Source organism: Emydura macquarii, unplaced genomic scaffold (genome assembly GCF_026122565.2).
Source record: "Emydura macquarii macquarii isolate MOO-44397 ecotype Brisbane River unplaced genomic scaffold, CSIRO-AGI_Emac_v2 contig_1045, whole genome shotgun sequence".
NCBI lineage: Eukaryota > Metazoa > Chordata > Testudines > Chelidae > Emydura > Emydura macquarii.
Genome location: NW_027131182.1, coordinates 11975754 through 11990429, shown reverse-complemented (window position 1 = coordinate 11990429; position 14676 = coordinate 11975754).

The window sequence follows — 14676 nt, the reverse complement described above, 5'->3', positions numbered from 1 at the left end:
GGACTCCAGCACTCGCTCTCCATTCCCTTGGCTTGCCCCCACTGTGAACTCATCCCGTCGGAGGTGGGGTAGCTCTTCTTGGGGTATCCCAGCCCCTCCTGCAGAGATGTAGCGAATCTAGGCTCCAGGGGGATTAGGGCCTGCTCTGCTCCAGGGGACTGTCTTCCCCCAAGGCTGCTGGCTGGGATAGGCGCCTGTGGTCACCAGCCCAGGGGCCCCACCAAACAGCTGATCAGCAGGGGGTTCCTGGGTCCTCCTCCCAACAACTGCTCAGCCAGCCCCCACCCCGGATCTTGAAGGCAGGGAAGCAGCCTCAAAGGCAGCTGTAGACAGCTTCCCCACCTTCCAGATCCACATTCAATCCACACTCCGTGGATATCCACCTCCACAGATATAAAGTGGATATCCACGGATTTGCAGGGCTCTATCAATCAGTAGTATTCACCTACAATTGCCAGGGGTATTTCTTGCTGCTTTTTGCAGCATTGAGCAATTCCCAACCTTGTCGTACAGAGATGAAAAAAATAAAGGACATCCCTTGTAATAAGGGACTGTTGGCAACCCTAGCTACATGGCCATTGAATGTTGATCCAGCCATTACACCATAAGTGCACATGTATCTGACACGATCAGTCATCTGTTTATAATTATTGTAATATGGGACAGGCACTGTAGATGTTTGTATTTCAGTACTGGGTGTCCCAGCTAGGTCATGAGTGGCCAGGCCTAGTAGTCATAGCCAGAGTCCACAGCCACAAAACAAGAATCAGATGGATTAGGATAGCAGGAAGTCAGATGTAGGAGACAGACTGGAGAACAAAACCATAAGTCATGAACCAGAGTGAGGATACCAGGAGGTCAGACTCAGGAGACAAACTAGAGATCAGAACCACAAATCAGATGTCAGGGGAGCAGGAAGCATAATGCACATAACCTAGAACAGGGTGGGGCCCAGTTGCTCAGACAGCTTGCTGTTCCTGCTGCTGGCTTAAGTAGAGTCAACAGGCCAATCAGCTGCTCCAGGACTCCACCAATAGGACTGCAGGGGTGGCAGCTCAGACTGGGACTTGTCTTCATGGGTCCCAGGTAACTAAACCTCAGCAAGCTGCCAGGTGATGGGTTGGTGGGTGGCTGCCCCAATAAACCCTGCAGCCCCACGTTTGAGACCTGTGGGTCATGATGTTGGCTCTCCTTCAGGGAAGCAGCTACTTATGTCAAAGTATGGAGTGGTTTTGTGATGCAGTCAAATGCATATTAAGAACTAGATGAAAACTGTCACATGCATTTCCTGGGTGACCATCCAAAGCAGACTTGAACCTTACAAGTTGATGTATCTTGCTATTATATTTATGATTATGTGCAAGTGTTTTGCATATGCAATTCCCAGTGGTGTTTCCATTCACAGAGAAACAAAAAATGTGTCCCCCTACAAGCTCAAGTAATTGATCACATGAAATATGGCCACATGATTCTAACAGAGGTGATCCCTCTTCCTATCTTAGTTCAGCACTGATAATAAAAAACAAGCTCCTTTGTCTCCAAATGTGATCTATGGTGCATAAAACCTTGGTCATCTAAAGAGTGAAAATATTAATCACTAACTGGCTCCTTCTGTGATAATCTCAGTGACAGCAACACAGCCAGCACAGTTGTCTCTGGTTCCAAACATGTTAGCTCTTGTTGCCAGATCTTTTACAGTTGGCTTTGACTCCACTGACTGTCATGCAGAAGAGAAGTATGCTGGGAGGAGATACCATGGGGAAAATGGTATTGCATAATGTTACATTTTTAGGTAATTAAAATAAGCTTGTTTTCTAAATATTTCTCTGATGGCAGCACATACTTGGAAAATAAATAACAAAGAAGCACGGGAGTACTTTTTTTAAATTGAAAAAATGTTTAGAAATATATTACTCAAAAATAAATGTGTCTGTCACATTCAATTGTTCACTTATGCGTGCTACTCTCTGCTGTAGTGTATGGTGTAACCACATGTATCCTGTCAAATAATAATATGAATTAGAGCTACCCTTGTTAAAGGCTAGATCTTGTGCCATGCTGCATGTTGTGTTGGTGGCAGGAAGAGGGTAGGAAGCTGCTGTTCCTCCCATTCTATATACCATCAGTACAGCAAGATTTCACTCTAGTGCTTGAGAATGATGGTAGGGGATGATAGCTCCTGCACTCCATCGGCCAGATCTTCAGGAGGGGTACATCAGCATAACTCGAATGAAGTCAATGGAGCTATGCTGGTTTGTGTCAGCTGGCAATCCTGTTTCCAAAGAGGAACAGTTTTCTGGCTTGATGCATCTCCAGTCCTCCAGCAGGCTAGCATAGCAATGCATTGCATAGTGCACTTGCCTGTACAGTGCACTTGTCTTTAGAGTGCTGTAGGCTGGAAAGACTTTTAGATCAAAAGACATACCAGACAATCCTTGCTTCCCTTAGTAATGTTAGCTAGGGCAGAATTTTGTCCTAAGTGTAAGGTGGTCAATAATTATTAACATTATTTTGTATTATTGCTCCTAGAGGCCTCAATCAGGGATCCACATTTTACACACACATAATAAAAAAGCAGTCCCTTTCCCAAAGAGTTTCCAATGTATAGCATTTGTCAAGTTTGTATATTTTAAAAGGGGTATCTCCGGATTTTTCAATATTTCAGTATCCAAAGCAGGCAAACACTGTTTTCAACCTGCTATATACAGCAGAATTTGCTTGTATCGCTCTCTTTGGGAAGCATTCTACTGGATCCTTATAATCAAACTGATAACAAGTTACACATGGTAGGAGACACTACATTTCTTTTCAGTGGCAACAGTACAAATGAATTTAAATATTTTCAAGAGATGAAACCAATATCCTGGATCCAAACCCACCTGAACTTTGGTGTGATTGAAAGTTGAACCTAGATTAGCATCAGAATTTTGCAAACAGCCTGTCTTTACAATGAATCAAACAAAATCCTAGAGCCAAACAACCAAAGTTTGGAATGGATTCATAACTGAGATCCCAGTTTTGCAGCCCATGTTAACTATTTTCACAGAAAATGCAAAACAACTTTCACAGTAGAGCACTGTTTTACTCAAATTCATAATAAACAGAAAGAGCACTGACCTTTGTTTATATTTGGTACAGAAATGATAGCTGCATTGTATCAGCAACCGGGCTACATAGTAAGTGCACTTTTTGTTTTTTTAATATCTGAGTAAAACAATACTCCATTACCCTTGAACCTTTACCACACCATTTGTGCTTGTGAGCTAGGTTATGATCAGTCAATGTCCTTGTCTTTCTATGAAGCTTTAAAGCACTGAACAATTCCTAAATATTTGTCCGCACTGTCTAACTGTCTCTTTGACGTTGATTCAATAGGCTGTAAAATCTTTACTTTATTGCATTTGAAGGCGTAGGATTCACATGCCACATTTTTGTTAGTTTGTTTAGAATGTGGAGAGTCACATTTGTACAGTACAGCCTCTACTTACCTACAAAGTTCATCTTTATAACTGAAACTCAGCTGGTTCTTTTAATAAGGCCATGTTAACAAATGAGGTCACATTTTCAAGTTGGCAAGAGCCAGCCTGTTGTTTTCCAGGCTGCATATAAAAAAGTAGGTAGTAGTTCCTGCTGGCGAGGTTATTTTTTTTTTCCTGTGGAGCATATGGAGTGCCCCATGGGGAAGATATTGCTGGAACAGAAAAATTGGCATACTGGATCAGATCAGAGTCCAGCTACTTGGATACCGTCTCTAACAGCGGCCAGCACCAGATGCTTCAGAAGAAGATATAAGAACCCTACAGTAGACTGATACAGGATAATCTGCTTTCACATATTAGGTTTCATCCTGATCTCTAATAGTTAGAAATTCATTTTAATTCCTGAAGCATGAGGTTTAATTTCTCTTCTTTCATTATTAATCATTGTTGCTGGATAGTGTAGTTGTGAAAAAGAAGCAAGTCAGGAACTATTACTTCAAATTTTTAAATTCTTACCTTTTTCTTTCTCTTATGTTACAGTAGAATCTCAGAGTTATGAACACCAGTCAACCACACACCTCATTTGGAACCGGAACTACGCAACCAGGCAGCAGCAGAGACCAAAATTAAAAAAAAAACTAACCCCCACACCTAACTACAGCACAGTACTGTATTAAACGTAAGCTACCAAACAAGTATAAAGGGAAAGTTTAAAAAAAAGATTTGACAAGGTAAGGACACTGTTTCTGTGCTTGTTTCATTTAAATTAAGATGGTTAAATGCAGCATTTTATTTCTGCATAGTAAAGTTTCAAAGCTGTATTAAGTTAACATTCAGTTGTAAACTTTGGAAAGAACAACCATCACATTTTGTTCAGAGTTACGAACGTTTCAGAGTTACGAACAACCTCCATTCCTGAGGGTTCCACTGTATCTTGATCTTGTTTAACTCAGTTAAATGAAACTGTAAAATAATGAACTGGAGGAGATCCTTAATTCTGGTATTTCCTAACTTCTGAATGTGGGACTTTTCAACCTTAATAATGGTCTTTTAAGATAGATTTTTGTGTGTAATATCCTAGATTTTTTGGGGTGGAAATCCTGAAAAAAAACCAGAAATTCCATCATGTGGCATTCTGTTGACACCTACATAGCTCACTGCAGCATTGAAATCTTTAGATTCCACACACAGACCTCAGCCACTTGAGTTAACGGAGTAACTGACAGCAACAGTAGGCTGTCATTGTCTGCGTGGACCAGCTCTAGAGAGGGATGAGACACACATTTATATATTTGACGACAGAAGAAGAATGGTGAGACTTAGGGATCTCAGGTTCCAGGTTCTAAAGAGGAGCATTCTTTAGTGGTCACAGACTCCTCTACTCACCTCACCAAGCTTGTCCCCTTCTTCCCCAACTCCTTCAACTTGTCCCTGGTCCCAGTTCAGTCTCTTCTATATCCTGGCTCCTTGTCCTATTATTCTTGCCTACTCAGTCTCACTCTCCACTCCTCAGGCTTCCAAGGGTCACGACCAATGCTTAGGCAGACAGCCCAGTGGTCCGAGCAGCAGCGGTCAGACGCCAGAAACAGCACCGTAAGTCAAAGCCAGAGTCAGGAACCACAGCCCAGGGTCAGGGATTGAGTCAAGAGTCAGGAGTCCAAAAGCAAGCTGAAAGACAAGTCCATGGCTACAACTGGCAGGGGAATTCACCTTGTTGCACAGACACTTCCTGGAACTCCTCTTGGGCTTAAACAGGGTGCCTGGACCAATTAGGGGCCATAAGGGACACTTTCAGAATGGTCTTCTAAAGTGGTATGTCTGTGGTGTTTATCTCCACAGAGTTTATATGGTAATGCACACAGTCCTATCACAGCTGCGGGGGCGACACTGGCCATCCCTAAGACCCAGGTTCTAGTCCCTGCAGAACCTCACATCTGCGCCACCACCCCATGCCACTTAGGGGTGCTGCTGTACTGTGCTCATCAGTGTGATTTTTGTGGAAGGTGTCCACAAGTTCAGGTGAATGGATATGGTCAGCGGGTTCCCAGGATTGTTCTTCAGGGCCATAGCCTTCCCAGGCAATGTGGTACAATAGCTTGCCCTGCTTTAGCTTGGAGTCAAGCACATCATGGACCACATATTCTTTGTGGTCCTGGATACATACCACCAAAGGTGGTGGTTATTTTTGGTGGGGGAATGGATTTTCCATGTAGGGTGTAACTTGAGGGATCTAGTCAGTCAGAGTTTGAAGGTAACAGAGATGATTTGTTGACAGATATGGTAAGAGCCAAGGAACTGATGACCTAGTTTGCAGAAAGACTGGTTAGTTCAGAGGTTTTTCATGGATAGGCACCCTTTTTGGCCTACTGAAAATGTTGGTCTCTCTCATTGTTGATGGTCTGTATATTACTTGTAGGCTTTCTTTACTTCCTTGAGGTGGCTTCTTAATCCCTCTTGGACCTGGTGAATCTGTTGAATCCAGTTGGTAGCTGCCAGATTTGAGGAGGCCATAGGTGATGCCAGGTAATAATGGGGGTGGAACCTGTAATTGACAAAGAAAGGACTCTGTACAGGAAAGACATGATAAGTGTTGTTATATGCAAATTCAGGGTACGGCAGAAGTGTAGGTAATGTTCTACTATGTAGTTTACCCTCTCTGTCTGGCCATCTGTCTGGGGGTGGTATGCTGAAGAAATGTAAGCATGGACCCCTTGAAGGGCCTCACATCAGAAGCACAAGATGAACTGCAGGCCTCAATCTGAAGTGACACAATCCAGAAGCTGTGGAGGCAGATGACATGCTCCGCTAGAAGCTGGACTATTTCTTGGGAGGAGGTAGGTGGGTGGGTGCAGGGGACAAAGTGTGCCATCTTTAGTAAATTGGTCCATGACAGTCAGGACTACCATATGGCTGCTGAAGTCAGAGAGTTTGACAATAAAATCCATGGTGGTAACAGCCCAGGGACTGAACCAGGCCTCCATGGGCAAGAGAAGTTCAAAGGTTTGTTGCACAGTGTCTTAGTGCTGGTGCACAAGACACAGGAGTCAATGTAAGTCTGTGCATGGCTCGCATCCATGGCTACCAGAAAAAAACGGGAGGCTATGTGATAGGTTTTAAGATGACCAAAATGGCTCACTAGTGGAGAGTCATGGCACAGACACAGCACCTCTATTCAAGGGCATCCCAAAGGCACGGTATATTTGTGTTGCTGCGTGTAGTGTTGTCCCTTGTTCTCTGTCCCTGGCTCTTTGGGAGAGACCCCCATTCCTGAGTCTGAAAATAATTAGAGCTTAGTGGATGGCAGCATTAAGAAAGTTACAGGGCTTGAGGATTCAGGACAACTTCCTGCTTCCCTGGCTTTGCTTGGCCTAAGAATATTCCACTTTTCTAGATAATGAGTCCACCTTCTCATTCTGGGCCTCCAGCCAATAAGTGATGGTATAGTCGAAGAGAGAGAAGAACACTGCCCATCTGACTTGCCTCTGGTTCACTGCTTTGGATATTAACAGTTTTTAAGGTCCATAAAGACCTATACTGGATACTGGGCTCCTTCAAGGTGCGACACCATTCTTCATAAGCAGCTTTGGTTGCCAGAAGTTCCTTATCAAAGATCTCAAAATTTTGTTCTGTGTGGGTGGGTTTCCTGGAGCAGTAGACGCATGGGTCTGAGACCATATCTCTGAGAGAGCGCGGCCCCTATTGCTATGTTGGATGCATTAGTTTCCACAATAAAGGCCTGCCTTGGGTCCAGCTACACCAGGAGGGGGCAGTGGTGAAAGTGAGCTTGAGTCGTTCAAGCACATTTTGGGCTTTGTGGGACCAAATAAACCTGGCATATTTGCAGAGGAGGGTAATCATGGGCACCATGTGCCTTGAGAAGTCTGAAATAAAACACTGATAGAAAATGGTGAAGTCTAAAAAGCATTGTAGATTGTGGGTGCACAGGGGCGTTCAGATTTGGCGTCAGGCATAAGCAATTGTTTAGGGCTCCCGGCAGCTCAAGGGAGCTCCTTATTAATTATTAGTATGTGTTTTGTATGTGTCTGTGTGTGGAAATATTCCGGTTTAGGGCCCGGAACTGGAGGTGCAACCCACTCATGAATGGCCTCCTGCTTTTTTGGGTCCATCTTGATCCCTTCTGGGGATAGAATAAATAGGATTTTCATATACGTTTGGTCAGATAAGGCATTTCTCCAACTTCGCATACAGAATGTTTTAATGTGGTCTCTCCCAAATGGTTCTAACTTGATGGACTGCTGCTTGTGAGTTTCTGAGAAGACAAATATATCATCAAGACAAATGATTACATACTGGTCCAAGATGTCCCAGAACACATTAACAAGGGGCTGGAAGATTGCAGAGGCGTTCGTCAGACCAAACAGCATTACTAAATACTCAAAGTGATCATAACATGTCCAGAAGATAGTCTTCCATTCATCCCCGGCCTGGAAGTGCACCAGGTTATATACCCTCCTCAAAGTCCAGTTTCATAAATACCAGAGCGGATCTTATGCAGTCCAATAGTTCAGGAATCAAAAGTAAGGGGTACTGGTTTCTGATCGTTACGTGAGTCAAGGCTCAATAGTCTACACAAAAGTGTAGAGTGGGGTCCCATTCTTCTTGATGAAAAGGACAGGAGCCCCAGCAGAGGATGCAGATTGACAGATAAATCCTTTAGCCAGGTTTTCTTGGAGGTACTATGCAGGGCAGCTAACTCTGGTTCAGACATTGTGTGGAGTCAACCATAAGGGGCTTTTGCCCCCAGTTGCAAATCTATGGGACAGTTGTAGCCCCGATGTGGGGTAGGGTGTCTGCATTCTTTTTCTTGAAAATGGCCTTGGTACTCTTGATATTTGACAGGGAGGCTGGGGAGTTAACCCTGAGGGCAGCCTCATCTGACCCACCACCAGAGCCCAGGGTACCCTTGAGGTTCACATTGCTGTACACTGGAAGGGTCTACCCAGCTCTGAAGAACCATTATCAACTGTGCACAGACAGACCTGCTGGCAGAATCTGGAGGAGAAGCTGATTTTTGGTTCCTACCAAAGGATGTGGGGGTTGTGGAGAGCCAGCCATTCTCAGAGAATGAGGGTGAAATGCAGGTAATGGATTGTACCAAACTGCAGTGTCTCTCAGTGTCCTTACATGGTGACTTCCAGGGGTGCGGTCTCTTCTGCTACTGAGGACAGGAAGGACCCATCTGTCGTCTCCACAAGGTCCGGAGTAGGTTTGCACTGTACAGGGATTTGCAGGTCTTAGCCATACGGGCACCTATAAAGTTATTAGCAGCACTGGAATCAATAAGAGTCCATAGAGGTATCGATAGGGTCTCGACCAGAATGCATAGTTGTATCACATGGCGAGGACCCATGTAGCCCAGGGTGCATCCCAGTCAGGACCAGGGATGAGGGCATCCCAGGCTATAACCCCTTGGTTACACCCATGCCAGGCCCCTCTATCAGGCCTGTTGTTGGTCATTTCCTGCATCTTTCTGGGTTCACAAATGGCTGGCAGCAAGAGCGTGACTTGGCTCAGAGCAATAAAAACAGGTTATTTTGCCAGTGTTGCTCCTTCTCCTCGGTGGTCAGATGTTGGCAAGCCAGATCAACCTGCATGGGTTCAGGGGTCTGGTCTGTGGATGACAGTGGGGGTGTGTGAGTAGGACAACTGCAACACCCCCTTTTTCTTCTCTTTTCGCTCATGCAACCCAATGTCAGTACAAATAGCTAAGTCAATGAAGGCATCCAAGCTCATAGGGGTCTCTCTCCAGGCCAGTTCATCCTTGATCTCATTCTGGGGCCCCCATTGAAATTGATATAGCTGAGGCAACACATTCCATTCCACGTCAGCAGCAAGCCATCAAAAATGAGTGACGTACGATAGCCAGGCCCTCTTCCTGTCAGAGCTTCCGTACGGCAGCATCAGCTGAGGGGGTGCGGGTCGTCGAAGATTGTTGAGAATGCTTGGAGGAAAGCATTCCCATCCAATAGCACTGGCCTGTTTTGCTCTAATTAGGGGGAGGGTCACCAACTCCCAGTCTGCTTGCCCAGTCAGTTTCAGCCTGTCCCTTCCTATCCTATCTGCCAGTGCCAGCCTCCCTGCCCAGTCAGTCCCAGCTTCCCTCCCCTCCTTCAGTCCCAACCTCTCTAGACTCCTTATCCCAATCTACTACTTTCCCTCCCCCTGGTCTGACTCTTGTCCCCCCTTCATTTGAGGTGGCACTGCTAAAGAGGAATGAACTTCAAATAGAATAATAATTATATGTACACAACATTCTCCTATTTTGAAACATTAAAAAAGATGCTTTGGCTCATTCCCTTTAGGATTCACAGTCCTCCTTCATAAGTCTTAGCATTCCTGTAGCTGGTGATGAACGACTAGAAACTGAAAATACTATAAACAAAATTTGACAATTTTAGTATCATCATAAAAATGAAAAACTATTCCTCCATATTTTCCCAGTGACATCTGAGTAAGGTAGATAGAGTTCAATGTTCATTCAGCATACAGTATAAATTGGAAAAGGACCAAGAAATATAATTCAGACATATTGTCCTGATGGAATACTACTGCACAATAACATTATTCTCAAAACTTCAGCAACCACAAATGATCGATAGCATATTTTCAGGATTCTCTAATAAGATATACTGGGCCAGTTATATCCCTGCCATAATTCTGTTGAGAAAAAAGGGAAGAAAAGAAAAGGCCCTGCTACATCAGGGAAGGGCTAATGAGGAATCCCTGGTTCCAGTTGCTCCCAGCAGACAGTAAAGAGGAGCCAGTCATGCTACAGGTATTCCCTGATGGAAATGAAGATATGAATCCAGGTCCCTAACTACAAATGCAGAGGGCACATAAGTAAGGAGGACATGTGCAAAGGTTGCTTGAAGAAATATTTACTCTGCTTTGCTGTATTCCAAGCCAATATCAAGGCATACATTGGAGCAGCCTTCAAACTGCTCTAAATTGTACTGGCTGCCAGCAACAGCCAGAAATAAGCGCACCACAAAGGGGAATTTATATTGTTCAAAGTAGTTAGTGTTATATTCTTCCAATCCTCTAGAGGGATTTACCGGTTTATTTTTTCCCACCTATGCTCACTTTGTCAATATTACCTTGTAGTTCTGTAGAAAAGAGTGCATAACATATCCGGGGTTTGATATACATACAGATATTTAAAGCATTATACATATTTAACTTGCTCAAAAAGAGACTGCCTGGGACAAAATATTTGCTCTGGACATTCAAGAAACTGCTAAAATAGAAGCTCTGAGAATACCAAATAGACCGGATCAGTGGTTCTCTCAACCTTCTCCATACTGGGATGCCCTTTTAAATACCCCTAGAAGCCCTCTCCCATGTAACTGAGACTCCTCCATCCCCATTTAGCAAATAAGTGAGGAGTAGGGTGGTTGCAAACCTCTGACACCTGTTTGTGACTGCCTGGCTGAGAACTCATGACTTAAATGGACATATAAGAAAAATGTACAAAAATATGCATATAGAAAAATAGGCATATGCATATTCAAAAATATGCAAAAAAAAAGATATACCAAGATACACAATGAACCAATGACACATTCATAATGTATGCTATCCAAATACAAACAAACAAAATAAAATAAATACTGTATAAGAAAACAGGGAATTAATGTAAAAATCCCAAAAGTAGGAATTTATTTGCACTGCAGACAATATTAAGTTCTTTCATCGTTTCAGCCTCTAGGGGGAACCGTGTTTTCAGCAAACCCTCCCCCAAAAAGAATTTTCTTAATCTAGAGCAGGCTTCACAAACTGTTCTTAATATTATCTGGAGCTTAATTTAGGAATTAAGCCTTCCAGAATAAAAAGCACAATTCACTGTAATGCTTTGTGTTGGAACAGTGACTCTAATCTTGATTTGTATGCATGCTATTCTGGGAGGAAAATACCGTTTCCATAATGACCTTAATCCTAAAGGAGCAGATTCCGAAATCCTCATTCTTATTGTAGCCAATGGGCATTTTGCCTGCCCAAAGATTCAGAACTGTAGGTTTTGGTCCTATTAAAAAACATGTATGTAGTTGAAAAAACTGTCTGCTCACTGGAAAATAATCTTAGATTTACAGCCCTGGAAAATATTTACAGCCATTCTTTGTACTCATGACAAGGTGGATTAAATGATAGATGTAATTTGGAGCAGCAAATAAATTGCTATACATAAACTTTTGGCTCCAAAAGCTCCTGGTGCTTTAAGGGCCTGATTCAGAAATGTTTACTAAAGGCAGGCTCCCAATAGCTTGAAATGGTGGCGCGCATGTGTGTAAGGGCTGCAGGTTGGGACCTAAATCCAAGTGTGTATCTATGTATGAAAACTGGCCTTCAAACTTCTATTAGCACTTCATATTTTCCAGTTTTCCTTGTTATCACTTTTGTCCTGTATGCTGAGTAGTACCTTACTCCCTGAGTAGTCAAAATGAATAAGGATGGCAGACTTGTGATTTGTTTGCTTCTTATCTCTTCCTTGTTATTGACACAGCTTACACGCTTTGAAAGAAGATTGCTCTCAGGCAATATGCAGCACACGCAAATGAAAAAGAAAGATAAATTTTGGGGGAAAAAATCTAAGCGAAGTTGCCAGGTTGCAGTGTCATAAACGGACATATAGGGTCAATGGAAAGCAGTGGCTGCAAGGGAACATACAAAATGATCTTCCTTAGGGTCGATGTATTTGTAAACTTCAAAATCATTCTGAAACAAAATTAAGTAATCAAATAATATTACTTTAAATGCACATTTTTCGAGTAAGTTACTGTTTTTGAATTTCTACATCTTATTTTTTTAGTGATCTCTACTAGATAAATATTCCTGGAAAATATTCTGGTGAATTTTTGGTTAGTTGCTGTACACATGAAAGAAAATAGTATTAGTGAGCCTTTTAAAATCCATTGCTTAGTTTAATTGCATTAAAAGCACTTGCAGTTTTCTCTTGTGTTTAAGTCAGACTTCATGTGCTCTTAAAGATGAATAGCTGGGTTCCACTAGGAACTAAGGTCTCCAATTCACCCTCTGTACAGTAAAGGCAGCAACAATATGTTTATATCCATTGCTCTGACAGTGACCTCAACCCTGAGTTAAACAGACCCTCTTCTGTAAGGTGAGGAGCAGTTCACTCACCCTACCAGTTCAACTCTGGGCCTCTCATAATAAGCATAAAACGTCAAACTGTGCAGAATTACTCTGCGTATGTGGATGTGGACCACTGACCATTATGGGACACGCAGAAATCCACAGAGATCTCACAATTGAAAGTAATGAATGCTGTTAGTCTCCCTCTCTATTCTACCTGTAACTTCCCTCACTGTATCATTTTTAACTCCAATATTTAATTTTGAGACTAGTTTCCTCAGAATATGATCATCCATTTTCAAGTGGCACTTCCAAAAACAATGAAGTTATAGTTGCTTTGTTAGCAATACATATCAAAACCAGTGGGATTTTTTACCGTGGGCAATAGCTAAGTAAATTAGTCAGACAGTGGTGCTGAGATTACTGAGAAAGTGAATTTTTCACACCAAAATTCAGTGTTACATAACCACAATTCTCTGAATACAAGCTTTCAAATGAAATAATACAACTGAAAAAACATGTTTTGTTTTGCTTTTAATTAGACACTTTATTTACTGGGGTACACAAAGTCTTCTGTAGAATTAAAGTGAGCCTATTCAGCCCAGCTTGTAATAAGGGGCAGTTGCAGAGCTGCTGTTCTAGGGGTCACACCAGGGGGCATTGAGTGACACGTCTCCCAGAGCTCCCCAGATGCATTGGGAGGGGCGGGGGGCAGGATTTGGAGAGTGTAATATGCTACATACCTTTAAAGGATGCATGCAACATGCTTCTCAGAGGCGGCCACCCAGCTCTGTTGGACAATTTATGGAGGGCACAGCCAAAGTCCTATCTATTCCCTGTCCCCAGGGAGCTCCTTGGAAGTATCTTCTAGGCATCCCTGAGTGCTAGTGTTTCAGTTATGCCCCTCCACATGCAGGCTATGCAAACTAGAAGAGTTCATTACTCCCTCACACAGCAGTGGAAGGCAGGGGCACAATTAGCCCATATTAATTTAGGGACAGATTCTGCTAGCTTTATCCACATTGGCAGTCCACTGATTTCCATGAGACTGCCTAATAAGAATCCCACCGTTAGCTGGGAGCCCATCACCCATTCTCAGGCCGAGTTGCACTTTACACCAGAAGGTGTTCCATTCGTGTGAACGCGTCTGCTCTTGCACGAAAGTACCAGTGAGCCGGAGTCCATGTGGCACGCTCAGCACAGTAACAACCTGCCAAAGAGAATTCAACTGCTGGCTTGTCTGGGACTCTGCGGGGGGAGAGGGAACAGCTACGATGTCCGCTCCCTTCCAGTCCCTATGCTGATACTAGCCTGAGCGCTACCGTCCTTTGCTGTGGAATAGCTGCATGGTGCTTTTGCCTAGAGGGGAGCTACGAACGCTTTCTTTTCGCCAGCAGCCACTTACAGCAGGGGCAGCGCAGCGATAAAGCGGCGACCAAGCCGCTGTTGCATGAAAGGGCCGTTTCACGTAGGGCTGGAGGGGCAGCTCCCAGTCCTGCCAGCAGGGCTTTTAAACCTCGGTGCTTTCGCTCCGGAACGCGCTCTGTCTCTACCCCTGCGCCAGCCGCTCTGAGTCCAGAGAGCTAGCATCAGACGAGTCAGCTTCATGTGTGTGACTCGCTGCTGCAGCCCCAGCTCCTGATTTTTACTCTTGTGCGCGCCCTGATGGGACACGTGCAGGGTGAAAAAACAAACAAAACATCTCAACTAGGGAATTTTCCAAGTCCGGACTGCAAGCGTGAGAGCGACTTCTCAGGCAAGCAGCGCACGCAGCCGAGCGGTGCCTTTTTATCTCCTACCCACCTCTCGCCCCTCGCTCCAGGTTTGCAGCGCCCTTTGCAAGCCTTGCTGCTCATCTGAGCGCCGCTGGGCGGGATGCGCATGGGTTACAGCGTCAGGAAGAGGGGCAGTGGGGTGGGCCGGGGGTTTTGTTGGGGGGGGGGCGGAGGGGCGGATCAGCCTGCTACAGGAATGGTAATGAGCGACTCCTCCCCAAACACAAACCCGGCCTCGCAGCGCCATGTGTGGCAACAGGCGCGTTGGCTCCCACACTATTTAAACAGAGGGCTATGCTATAGACCGGGAG